Genomic DNA, 13,595 nt, shown 5'->3' on the forward strand with positions numbered 1-13,595 from the left:
CATTATCTCATCCCTAACTACACCTGCCAGACACAAGGCAAGACTGTTGCCGTCATTGCTGGAACCACATCAGCATTTTCGGCTGAAATTGGAACGATGTTGGAGCTGTACAAAACCCCACAGGTAAATGGTTTGTGAATACTGGTGAGAAATATTTCCATCTGCCACCAGATCTGCCATACCTGAAGCAAGGGTCATTGGAAGCCACATGACATATACACTGTTAGTTGAAAGAGATTCTGGAGATCTCCTTTGTCTGTGAGAAAGGGAAGGAGCAGTGGAAGCTGAGAACCTCCCCCCAGATCCGGCTTGGGCCAATGTATCCATCCCCACCTGCTGGGAATGTTGATTGTTGACTATTCACAGGAAATACCCACAGCACAGACATGTCCTAGGATGACTCCATGTTAGACATGTGTATATAAATCACTAGCCTGTGCTTTCATTTGGAGCACACAGAGGACCATGACAGTCCCAAAGTTCATCAAAGAGTGTTTGGTGCTGAGTTGCATTTAGGTGAGATTCACCCTCTCCCTATCCCAATCCTGACTTCATCCCAATACTGACTTCATCACATTCAGCAGATTCTTTCACAGGGCTCCCAGGTCACTTTCCATGTCAACACAGTGATTTAATCTTAAAGTGTGTTTGATAGACTGAGAAACAAAGAGAGGCAGACAGTGTACACACATTCACTAGTTTAGTCACCAAATACCCATTATGGTGCTGGTGCTGTCTGTGTTGAGAATGAGGGACCAACACTAAATTAAAATCTCAAAAATGGTTTCAGGAACCAAGTACATAATTTGATCAGCTGCCTCCAAGGGTCTGCATTTCCAGCATTCTTAAAGGACACCACTTCAAACAGGTAGCAATCTGTGCAAAATAACTTCAAGCTAGACTGGAATAGCTTAGGAAGATTCTGGTCTGAAAAGCAACTTTACCAAAACTCAGAGATGGTAGGTGAATGAATTATTCAAGGCAATTTAGGTTATGCTGTGAAAACAAATGAAATTCAAACTATGAAGTGATTAACAGAGTAAGGGGTTGTTTGTCTCAGAGGTAACATTTAACACCAGTTGCAGTGTGGGCTGCTCCCCACATGTGGCATGTGGTGAGAAGTGAGAATGTCCAATGTCCTTGTCCAAAATCCTTGCTCTCTTCCTCCTTTGGATGAATAGGAAGATACATAGGCATCTTATACATATTCTTTCATGCTATAAATGAGGATATGCATTTCTCCTCCTGAAAGCAATAGGCATTGAAGCATGGATTTCTCTAAGCCCAGATGGTAGAAATTGGCCTTCTTTACCTGCAAAAGTTAGATCATAATGGTTTTCTTTCTATTCAGATCACTTATGGCCCCTATGATCCCATGCTAAGTGAGAGAGACAAGTTTCCATCGCTCTATCAGATGGCCACTAGTGACAACTCTCTGATCTGTGGAATGCTCTCATTGCTGCTCCATTTTGGCTGGATTTGGGTGGCGATCTTTGTATCTAATGATCTGAAAGGAGAGCAGTTCCTTCAAGATATTTTAGCTGAGATGGTAAAGAAAGATGTCTGCTTGGCCTATGCAATAAAGCTCCCTGACACTAAGAAAAGGTATAAAAAAACTGAAATATCTTTCCTAGCGGAGATCCGAATTTCATCAGCAAATGTGCATATTCTATATGGTGATGTGAGGAGTCTCTACACCATGGAAATTCTAAGCAAATACTATTTAACCCTGGGGAAGGTGTGGATCATGGCTGCAAAGTGGGAGATTGTTCTGCTCGAGACACAACAGATGCTGCACTCTTTCCATGGAGGCTTCTCATTTTCACATTACAAAGAAGAAATCCCTGGCCTCAAACATTTTGTCAGGACAGTTGACCCTTCCCACTACCCAGAAGATTTCTTCCTCAGTCAACTATGGCTTCATGCTTTTCACTGCATACCTCCTGGGTCACTTTGTGGAACAATTGGAGTCTGCCCACCAAATGCTTCTTTTGAGTTTTTCCCGGGACACATTGACATGCTGACCATATCTGACTCCAGCTATTTCATCTACAATGCTGTGTATGCAGTGGCCCATGCCCTCCATAAGATGCTTTCAGAGCAAATAGAAAAGGGATCTCCAGCAGATGCAGCTCAACCTAGGATTCTTCCATGGCAGGTAAACATCTCCCAGAACAGGACATGCATTGAACACCTGCTGGCATCCTCAGGTATTTTTATTGCAAGTCCACATGTACATGTTTTCATGTTGAGATTGCCATGATCAGGTATAATGGAGAGTGGGTTCTTTCACAACAGACTGGGCATAGATACATCTGTAATAGTTATCTGTGTGTGGAGGATTTGTTATCTCTTCTTGAACATTTTAGAAAACATTTTCTGCTATGGAACATGTTGAAAATATTTAAAGACAGTATATATACTAAGAAATGCACATAATCTACAGATAAATGAGTTTTTGTTGTTGTATCACACTCATAATCAACACCCAAATTCAGTGCATAGCATTACTAGCATCCCAAAGGAGCTCAGTATCCCCAACTCAATTTTTTTAACATGTGAACTCAACTTTTTTAACATGTGAAAGAGGAGAATATTGTCATTAACATGATATGATACAGTGAAGCAATATTAATATTATATAGCCAATGATATGACATCCACACATTTTTATACTCTATATATTAACTAGCACAAATAATACAAAAACTGATATTTTTTAGGTCTGGCTTATATAATTTACTGTAATGATCTCCGATTTTAAATCTCAAGTATTCTTTCTTATGGTTGAATAATATTCCACTATACATGTATATATATATATATATGTATATGTGCATTTATTATATATATGTACATGTATGTATATATGTATGTGTATATGTCACATTTCCTCATCCAGTCATCAGTTGATGCACATCTAGATGATTGCACATCTTAGCTAATGTGCATTAAGCTGCTATAAACATGGGAGTATAGGTGATTACTTCATGTGCTGATTTCATTTCCTTTGAATACATTCCCAGGTGTGGACAGCTGGACCATATGGTACAACTAGTATTGGTTTTCTGATAATCACTCTACTATCTTCCATTATGGTTGTACCAGCTTACAATCTTTTCCATCACAATTTATTGAGGTACTTATTTTCCAGATCCTCTCCAGGCTTTGTTATTTTTCACATTTTGGATAATATTCATGGAAATCTCACTGTAGTTTTTATTGGCACTTTCCTAATGGTTAGTGGCCTGAGCATCTTTTCATGTTTCTCTTAGCCATTTGTATTTCATCCTTTGAAAAATGCCCATTCATGTCTTTGGTTCATTTCTTTTTTTTAAAGATTCATTTATTTATTTTAAAGTCAGAATTACACAGAGAGAGGACAGGCAGAGAGAGAGAGAGAGAGAGACATCTTCAATCCTATGGTTAACTCTCTGGTTGGCTGCAATGGCCGGAGCTGTGCCAATCCAAAGCCAGGAGCCAGGAGCTTCTTCTGAGTTTTCCATGCGGTGCAGGGCCCCAGGGACTTGGGCCATCTTCTACTGCTTTCCCGGGCCATAACAAGAGCTGGATTGGAAGTGGAGCAGCCAGGTCTCCAATCAATGCCATTTGTGATGCTGGCGCTTCAGGCCAGGGTATTAACCTGCTGGACCACTGCACCGGCCCAAGTTCATTCCTTACTAGGAATGTTGTTAATGTGGTTGTTAAGTTTCTTGAACTCCCTCTACAATCTGGAGATTAGTACTTTATCAGATGAATATTTTACAAATATTTTCTCCCATTCTGTAAGTTGTATCTTCACTTTGATGAATGTGTCTTTTGTAATCCCATGTGTCTATTGTCACCTTTATTGCCTGTATTTTTGGGGTCTTATCCAAGTAATTATGCACATGTCCTGCAGTGATTCCCCAGTGCTTGCCTTTGTAGTTTGATGGTTTTTGGTTTTAGGCTTAGATCCTTGAAAAATGATGAATTAATATTTGTATAGGGTGTAAGGTAGCAATCAGATTTCAAATCTCCTCATGTGGAAATCCAAATGTCTGCATTTGTTGAAGAGACTGTCCTTTCTCTAAGGAGTGAATTTAGCTCCACGTAACATTTTCAATTCAGACTCTATAATGACAGATCATAGAAGAATAATGTTTCTCATCGTACAATGAAATGCTGCAAAATATCTTAATACAGCTCATTACAAGGACTAGGAAGAAGGTAATGATCAAAACTATATTTTCTTTTGGAATGATTGCAAAGCCAGGAAATATGGACTATGGTGTTTCCCACAGCAGATATCTCCTCTATAATGCTGTACGCTGTAGCCCATGCCCTCTCTGAGATGCTGATGGGGAAAATAGAAGTGGGGTCAATGGCGCCGGTGCAGCAGCTCAATAGGCTGATCCTACGCCTAGCGGCGCTGGCACACGGGGTTCTAGTCCCGGTCGGGGCGCTGGATTCTGTCCCGGTTGCCCCTCTTCCAGGCCAGCTCTCTGCTGTGGCCCGGGAGTGCAGTGGAGGATGGCCCAAGTGCTTGGGCCCTGCACCCCATGGGAGACCAGGAGAAGCACCTGGCTCCTGGCTCCTGCCTTCGGATAGGCGCGGTGCGCTGGCCACAGTGCCCTGGCCGCAGCAGCCATTGGAGGGTGAACGAATGGCAAAAGGAAGACTTTTCTCTCTCTCTCTCTATCTCACTGTCCACTTAGCCTGTAAACAAACAAAAAAAAATAGAAGAAGTGGGGTCAACGTTATATCATAAAATGACTCTAACCCAGGAAGTGATGTCATACAGAAAACCTGACACAAGCAGTCAGGAGGGGCTGTGAACCTATTATTATATACAAGATCACTAAGCATGCACATAAGCACAGGGTACACCCACTGGGATATACATGGATTTGTCTGGATTTTAACTCTGGCTCACATAAATCTAATACCCATTGTAGAACACAATTAGGAACATCTCCATGCATGTACAGAAAAATATACTGATCAAATTATTTAGTAAATCAAATAAATTTAATGTCTCACAGAAGAAATACATATAATCTATACTATATATATATATATATATGTAAATGGACATCAGCATGTTTACTTGTCTATGTAACTTCTGTGTTCATGTACAATAGTAATTGACATATCAGCTGTGATTTGGTAGCCTCATAATTAGAAAAGTAAGTATATTGGCCAAGAATGTTTACAAAGATAAGATTATTGTTATTTATGAAGTTCTTGGTTCACGTTAGTGAAGACATGATGATGGTTGTTTAAAGAATTGGTCATCCCACAAAGGCATCAGGAGACTCAGAAAGTAAGGGCTAGTACACACTGTTCAGATCATAACTACCATCAGGGTATTCTTAATTATCTTTTTGGTTATAAAATATTTCCCCTATCATCTCAAAAGGTACCTGTATTCTCAACAAAAAAGTCAAAGTGCAGAGAGTCAAATAAAAATCTTGCATATTACTGTTAAAATCCACTGAGGTGAAATTGCTATACAAATGGACCTGCACATACAAAACATACACATTTTTAAATTTTAGAACAATCAGGTTCAGCCAGGGATGTACAAGCAGACTTTGCAAAATGTTTATTAAGAAAAATTATGCTTGGATTTCTAATTCGTTTAACCAAGTTACTGTGCGAGAGGGAGACAGAGAAAGAAAGAGAAGGCAGATTTTGCATCTGTTGATTCACTCCCCACTGGTTGCAAGGACCAGGACTAGGCCAAGCCAAGCCAGGATGTAGAAGCTTCAACCATGTCTCCCATGTGAGCGCAGGGGCCCAAGCTCTTGGACCCTAATCTGCTGCTTTCCCAGGAACATTAGCAGAAAGCTGAATCAGCGGTAGAACAGCTGGAATTTGAACCAGCACTCAAAGGGTTGCTGGGCACTGTGCACAGTGGCTTCACCTGCTGCACCACAAGGTCAGCTTAAATTTTGTTAAATTAAAGAGAAATTTACTGATATAAAAGAACAGATTTCATGTATTTCATTGATACAATTCTGTTTTTTTTTTTTTTGACAGGCAGAGTGGACAGTGAGAGTCAGAGAGAAAGGTCTTCCTTTTGCCATTGGTTCACCCTCCAATGGCTGCTGCAGCCAGCGCGCTGTGCTGATCCAAAGCCAGGAGCCAGGTGCTTCTCTTGGTCTCCCATGGGGATGCAGGGCCTAAGGACTTAAGCCATCCTCCACTGCACTCCCGGGCCACATCAGAGAGCTAGACTGGAAGAGGGGCAACCAGGACAGAATCTGGCACCCAAACCGGGACTAGAACCCGGTGTGCCGGCACCACAGGCAGAGGATTAGCCTATTGAGCCTCAGTGCTGGCTCATTGATACAATTCTAAGAAGATAACCATTGTTTTTTCCTTTCATACCTTAATCCCCTCTAATTCCTTTACTAATTTCCTTTTAATTTCAATTAACTTTTAATCACAGGTTTAATACCACACAAATCATAATGTTCCAGAAGTGAAAAGTAGGGTTTAATACCACACAAATCATAATGTTCCAGAAGTGAAAAGTAGAAATACCACAGCTACACAGGAATTTACACATGGGTCATAAACAAATCAAATCAAACCCAGAGATGTCAGTTTCATTTTTATACATTGTGGATTTTTTTCCATTCTATATTATGTAGTACCTATTACCAAAAAAACTATATGCTATTTTCTTTATGGAATTAGTACATTTCACAATGAATAATGGTATCCAGTTGCATCCATTATTTTGCCAAAGAACAGATATCATTCTTTTTGGGGGAATGGGTTAAACTTTTAGAAGTGTACTATCCTGTAGAACCATCACAACAATCAAAGTATTTCACATATAAAGCGATGTTGTTCTCATGTGGAAGAACTAAGATGAGCTTTCCTAAACCTCTAACCAATCGTTCTTGGTCAGCCACCCTGTGGGACACATCCTGTGATTTCTCTGTTTGGATTCAGATACTCCCCATCATTCTAATAGGGAAGAGGCAGAATTCTCATTACTTGAACCCACAATGTGGGGACCATTCAGACAAAGTCAGCCTCCACCAAATAGACTCTCTGAAAATAGAGAGGAGGGGAGACAAGGATTTCTCAGTACATGTGCACCTCCCACCTCTAATCTGAATGTTCTCTCCCTTTTCAATTGTGCCTCCCCTCCAGCTTCATCCACTTCTGAGGGAAATCCAATTTACCAACAGTGCTGGGGAGGATGTTTCCTTCCATGAAGTGAGATTCCATATGGCACACTACGATATCCACAACATTGTGAACTTTCCTGCTGGATTTCGGTTGCTGATTAAAATCGGGGAGTTTTCCTCTGAGAGTAAACATGATCAAAGCTTGGTCCTCAATGAAGAAATGATAGAATGGCCTGTTGCATTCATGGAGGTGTGAATTCATGGGAATATTGGATACCTACAGAGGGTCTGAGGAGAGTCTGAGAGGATATTATGTGTGAGACTTTAAATAAGCATTCAGTTCCCATTTCACATCTTGGCTCCAAAAGATATGGTATTGCTTACACATATATGAGCCAGTGTGTATTAGAAGTGCACATTTGTATTAGATACTGTTGTTTTTATTCTGGGCATATTTATGCATCCAAAGGTTGAGTGACTAGAAAGAGCAATGTTAAGGAATAGAGATAGAGATCAATATGTAGACATAAAATTACTAAATGCATGTCTACACAAATTCCAAAATTTTATTTCAACTTTTTTATTTATATAACGTGAAAAAACTTCATGTATTAGATATATATTTATAAGCATAGTGATATTTTAATCATATGGTGAGAGTCAATATTATGTTTTGATGCAGTATGAATACAAATAAATTATGAGTGGACTTATCCATCATGTATTTGTAGAAACTATTCCCATTTTCTATATTTTCATTGTGTTTGCCAATCAGTTCGGTTTTTCTTCTGAATAGCACCTCTTAGCTGTGATAAAAAATTTTATCATTATTGTGCTGTTTAAATACTCCAGACAATTTTGTTATTGTTTTATACAGCTGTTGTACATTATATTACAAATCTTTGGTAATCTAGAATTGCTGCTCTCCCTGGGTCTAGAAGTCCAGAAGTAGATCAATGCACAATCCATGGTTTATAACATTCCTCACCATTTCTGTGTGGGCTTGTCTTTTCCTAGGTAGTTATTCAGAACTGTACCTAGTCATTCTGATTTTTTGATATTTTTTCTGGCATGTAAAATCTACTCAATCAAGGAAAGAAGCATGTTCTCAAAATAATTACCACATTAAAAGCTGAATGGAAAAGATTTCACAGGAAGCAATTCAAGAAAGAAAGAAATGCTTAGCATAGATGTGGTTATGAATGAAATTAAAGTGATCAGGTACCCCATAATATTTGCTAGACAGCTGATAAACCAGGGATGAGAATCATAGAAACTCCAAATTGGATGTCTAGGTAAAATCAAGGAGATACAGATCAGGGAGGGCATAGTGATGACCTTGGGGGTGATGAGGCAAATAGAGTCATCCTATCACAGTGCCTAATGACATATAAAACAATGACCATCACTTCTCTTCCCCCCTCAGACTCCTCAGTCTTTGTGTAGCCAGAGGTGTGGTCCAGGATTCAGGAAAATACCACAGGAAGGAAAACCTGTTTGCTGCTATACTTGTGTTGTTTGTCCAGAGAGAGACATTTCCAATCATACAGGTAAAAACCCTAGAACTGACCTATGAGGACTCCAGTCTCTGAACTATCTCTTGATAAAAAGGAAACCAAGAATATTTGCATTGGGATCAGAGTGCCCTATTGTTCTCCATGCACACCTTCACTCACTCTTTCCATACCGTTGTTGTATGCTCACTATCACCATCTCATTATGTGTAAGCTGTTGTCTGGTGATGCTCATCCTCTCTAGTTCTACTCTGACACTGATTCTATCTGGCATCCTTCTTTCCCACCTGGTGCTGGAGGAGACTGTCTCAATCTGAGACCTAATGTCTACACAAGAAATATATTTGTGTTTGTTAAGGCTCCCTTTGGATTTCTAAAGGGCTTGAAATAAAAACTTTTCCATACACAACTGATGAGCAGGGTTCTACTTCACATGAATTGTGATGGGAATACTGTATTAATTTCTGTGCTACATCTTTGACATTGTGCATGGTGTGCAGTACACATAACGAATGCCACCACTTTGTCCTTTGAATGTTTATAATTTAGTAAGAGAACAAACAAGGTGAATATAGAGATACAGCATCCTAAAAATGATCCAACTTAGTAACACAAAAAAACCTTTGCAAAAGGCCAACATTTAAGCAATGTTAAATATCAAAGCCAATTGTTTTGAGAAATGTGAAAATGTACTAAGTCTCATTGGTAAATAGTTTCACTATTCAATGTATAATAAATATATTTATAATAATTTGAATTCTTCTGAAAGGATATTTCAGTTCACATAATCTTAGCTCTAGAATTGTTTTCATTTCAGTTACTTCAAACAAATTATATATTTTCCAGTAAAAAGATGATAACAAAAAAAGACTTTAAGTTTTGTGAAAATAATCAACATGCAGTAAGTTAGTGAAAAAAGAAAATTAATGTGTCATACACTGACCCATTGTACAATGTACATTTGCATATGTGTGTCTAGTGCATCTCTGAGCCAGATGCCAGAAGCACCTACATATTCTATAAAAAGTAAAGGGTACACCTTGAAAAGAATTTTAAGAGAGAATTCCTCAAATTTTTATAGATGCTTATATTCTCTTTCTTTTTTTTTCACAAATATGTTTATTTCTTCATTTCAATGTCAGTTACAGAGAGAGGGAGAGCATAACAGAGAGGGAGAAAAGTGACAGAGAAGATCTTCCATCAGGTAGATTCACTCCCCAGATAGCTGTACGGTCTGAACTGGGCCTGGCCAAAGCTGGAAACCAAGAGCTTCTTCCAGGTTTTGCAGAGGCACAAGTATTTGGCCTTCCTATGATGGTTTTCCAGGCACATTTGCACGGAGTTGGTTTAAAAGAGGAGCAGCCAGGACATGAACTGGTGCCTGTATGGGATGCCATCATCCCAGGCTGTGGCTTTTCCTCCTACATCACAACTTCATTCCCTGAAGCTTGTATTCTTGCATGAACACCAAGGATAAAAACTGAGTAGGACTCTTACTGCAAGTGTAGTTCTACTAATACCATTTTTTTTGCTTTTAAAAAATATTTATTTTATTTGAAAATCAAAGATTCAGAGAACAGGAGAGAGAGAGAGCCTCAATGTAATTGCTCATGCCCCAGAGGAAAAGAATGGCCCAGGCTGGGCCAGGCAGAAGCCAGGAGCCAGGAGCTTCATTTGGGTTGTCCAGATGGGTGTGGGTGTCCCAATTACTTGGACCACCTTCTGCTGCTTTTTCTAGGTTATTTGCAGGGAGCTGGATTGGAAATTGATCAACTGGAACACAAAACAATGTCATATGGGATGCTGGCATTGCAGGTCGTGGCTTTACCTATCATGCCACAACACTGACCCTATTTTTGTTTGTTTAATGGACATTTGATTAAAAGAAACATATTCCCCAACTGGCCTGTATTTAATGACTTCTCTCATGCTGTAGCAGCAGAAGTGCATTACTTCAAGTGAGACAATGTGGTGCCCAATGTGGTGTTCACATGAGCTAAAAAGGTGAAAAAGCCATGCTTTCAGGTTAACAAGAGTGCGTTTCAGTGACATCATGAAAATACCACTTACGGCTATATTACCTCAGAAAGACAACCAGCTACAATTCTCTTACATTCAATCACAGTATCACAATATTTATATGGAAAGAATGAAAAGGTGAGTCCATGCAGGAAATTAGAGTACTGAAAAAATTTATAGAGGTCCCAGGAATCAGATATCATTTATATACGTCGTCAACATCTGAGGAAAAGTAAGAAAAACCTTAACAATGATGACCCCAGAAAAATATTCTAACCCATGTGAATCTAAGGCTCCTCCTGAGAAAGACACTGGGGACTGTAGAGAAGAGGGCTTGGAAGAATCTCATGCCCATATGAAATACAGGAAATTCATCATTCTATAGAAATTCAAACACTAAAAAAAAACTCAGAGTGACAGAATGAGACCACAGAGCCCCATGTGCAAAGGAGCTTCCTTGAAACAGTTTCTTCCACAGGAGATAAGCATTCTCCCTTGGTCAGGAATGTAGAAATATCCTTTAGTGTTTCTTGGTATGCATCAGAGCAGGATGGACTCACTATGACCCTTTTCCTGAACAGGGAAAAAGGAGCAAATTGTGAAATGGAAACGTGAATCTTGCTTTTCCCCACAGATGCAGAACAATGCATCCCATGTGCAGATCACGAGTACCCAAACTTGGAGAGAAACCACTGCCTCCCGAAACTGGTGACCTTCTTAGGCTTTGAGGAATTTCTGGGGATGGCTCTGACCTGCATGGCTCTGTGCTTCTCTGTCCTCACAGCTGCCGTCCTCTGGGTCTTTGTGAAGCACCGAGACACTCCCATCGTCAAGGCCAATAACAGGACCCTCAGCTACATCCTACTCATTGCCCTCCTCCTGTGCTTCCTCTGCTCCTTACTCTTCCTTGGCCGTCCCAACACAGCCACCTGCCTCCTCCAGCAAATAGCATTTTGCCTTGTGTTCACTGTGGCTGTTTCCACCGTGCTGGCCAAGACCATCACTGTGATTCTTGCCTTCAAGGTTACAAAACCTGGAAGAACTATCAGGCGATTGCTGGTATCAGGAGCTTCTAACTCTGTCATTCCTATCTGTTTCCTGATCCAACTGGTTCTTTGTGGTATCTGGCTTCGGACTTCTCCTCCCTTTATTGACACAGATGCACACTCTGAGCATGGCCACATCATCCTGGTGTGCAACAAGGGTTCAACCACTGCCTTCTACTGTGTCCTGGGATACCTGGGCTCCTTGGCCCTGGCAAGCTTCACTGTGGCTTTCCTAGCCAGGAATCTGCCTGACACGTTCAATGAAGCCAAGTTCCTGACATTCAGCATGCTGGTGTTCTGCAGTGTCTGGGTGACCTTCCTGCCTGTCTACCACAGCACCAAGGGGAAGGTCATGGTGGCCGTGGAGGTCTTCTCCATCTTGGCCTCCAGTGCAGGGCTCCTGGGCTGCATCTTCTTCCCCAAGTGCTACATTATTCTCTTAAGACCAGAAAGGAATTCTTTGAAAGGCTTACAGAAAAGACTAAGTTCTAAGGGATCCTAAAAATTTCCACTTGTTTTCCTGTCACATTTTCAGGGTTTAGGACCAAGAATGCAGGCTGAGTAGCAATCCAGATATATGAAGGAGCTAAAATGGATTTTTCCTTTATAAATGACTTGTTAGTTGGATGTTTAGCCTAGCAATCTGAGCTCATGGCATCTATTTCTGGCTCTGGTTTTGGCCTCTGACCTGGACTTTTGAGTCCTGGGGGCCCTCGGAAGGAAGTGGTGAATCTTCATGTAACTTGGTCCTGGCACCTATGTGAAAATCCAGGGTCTGAATCCCTGTTGTTGGTTGTAACCTCAGCCCAGGTACAAGCATTGGGGGTGTAGATGTGTGAAGCATCGAATAGGAGGTCTCTTGGTTTCTATCACTAACCTTCTGTTTCTCTCCATCTCAGAGTTAGTAATGGAGTTTAGGGAAATTTTTAAATTGAGTAAAAAATGAATCATGCTTTAAATGAAACCTCTGATGGCCATCAAGGCTACAACAACAAGGTTAATTTTTAAAAAGATTATTTATTTATTAATTTGACATGTAGAATTACAGACAGTGAGAGGGAGAGACCGAGAGAAAGTTCATCCTTCCATTGGTTCACCCCCCAAATGGCCGCTACTGGCGCAGCTAGCCTGATCCAAAGCCAGGAGCCAGGTGCTTCTTCCTTGTCTCCCATGTGGGTGCAGGGCTGAAGCACTTGGGCCATCCTCCACTGCCCTCCTGGGCCACAGCAGAGAACTGGACTGGAAGAGGAGCAACTGGGATTAGAACGCAGTGCCCATATGGGATTCTGGTGCCGCAGGTGGAGGATTAACCAAGTAAGCCACTGCGCCTGTCCCCAGCAATGTTATTTTATATTTAATAGGTATCCCTGAAATGGTGGAGACTGAATTATTTTCTATTTATTTATCAATGTGCAGACAATGTAAGTGTTCTTATTTGCTAAGACATCTAATTAACATGCTTCACATTCTGTTTGCCCTGGCTATTGAATGTTTGTCATTTATTTGTTGGCATTGTGATTTAAGTGAGATTTCTTTCCTAGATACAGGAGGTGGTAGGTCATGCAGTATTCCACTGTGGGTATACCCTGTTTTCCAAAAAAATCTTAATAAATACTCATTGTTGAGCTATTTTGAAATGGTATCTTTATCACACATACATGGGATATTGATTTGCACATGTGAATGACTCAGTAACTATGTTCTTCAGTCAAAATACTGGTTATGTTATTCCCTTGTTTTAATTTTTCTTTTTCCAATAGCATATGGGGGCAGAATGCTGTGTGATTGATGTGAAATTCTTACAGCCAAATTGAAACATTTTTAAATTGTTCAAATCAGTTGGATTTATACATTCAGATTGTGCACACTGTGTTCACATTTGTGCA

General features: G+C 40.4%; 1 pseudogene; it reads left to right on the top strand.

The window, feature by feature from the left end:
* The first annotated feature begins 2,017 nt into the window (after positions 1-2,017).
* LOC138847815 (vomeronasal type-2 receptor 116-like) lies at positions 2,018-12,211 on the top strand (annotated as a pseudogene).
* The last annotated feature ends 1,384 nt before the right edge of the window (positions 12,212-13,595 follow it).

Source organism: Oryctolagus cuniculus, chromosome 16 (genome assembly GCF_051225735.1).
Source record: "Oryctolagus cuniculus isolate XC-2025 breed Fujian yellow rabbit chromosome 16, ASM5122573v1, whole genome shotgun sequence".
Lineage (NCBI taxonomy): Eukaryota > Metazoa > Chordata > Mammalia > Lagomorpha > Leporidae > Oryctolagus > Oryctolagus cuniculus.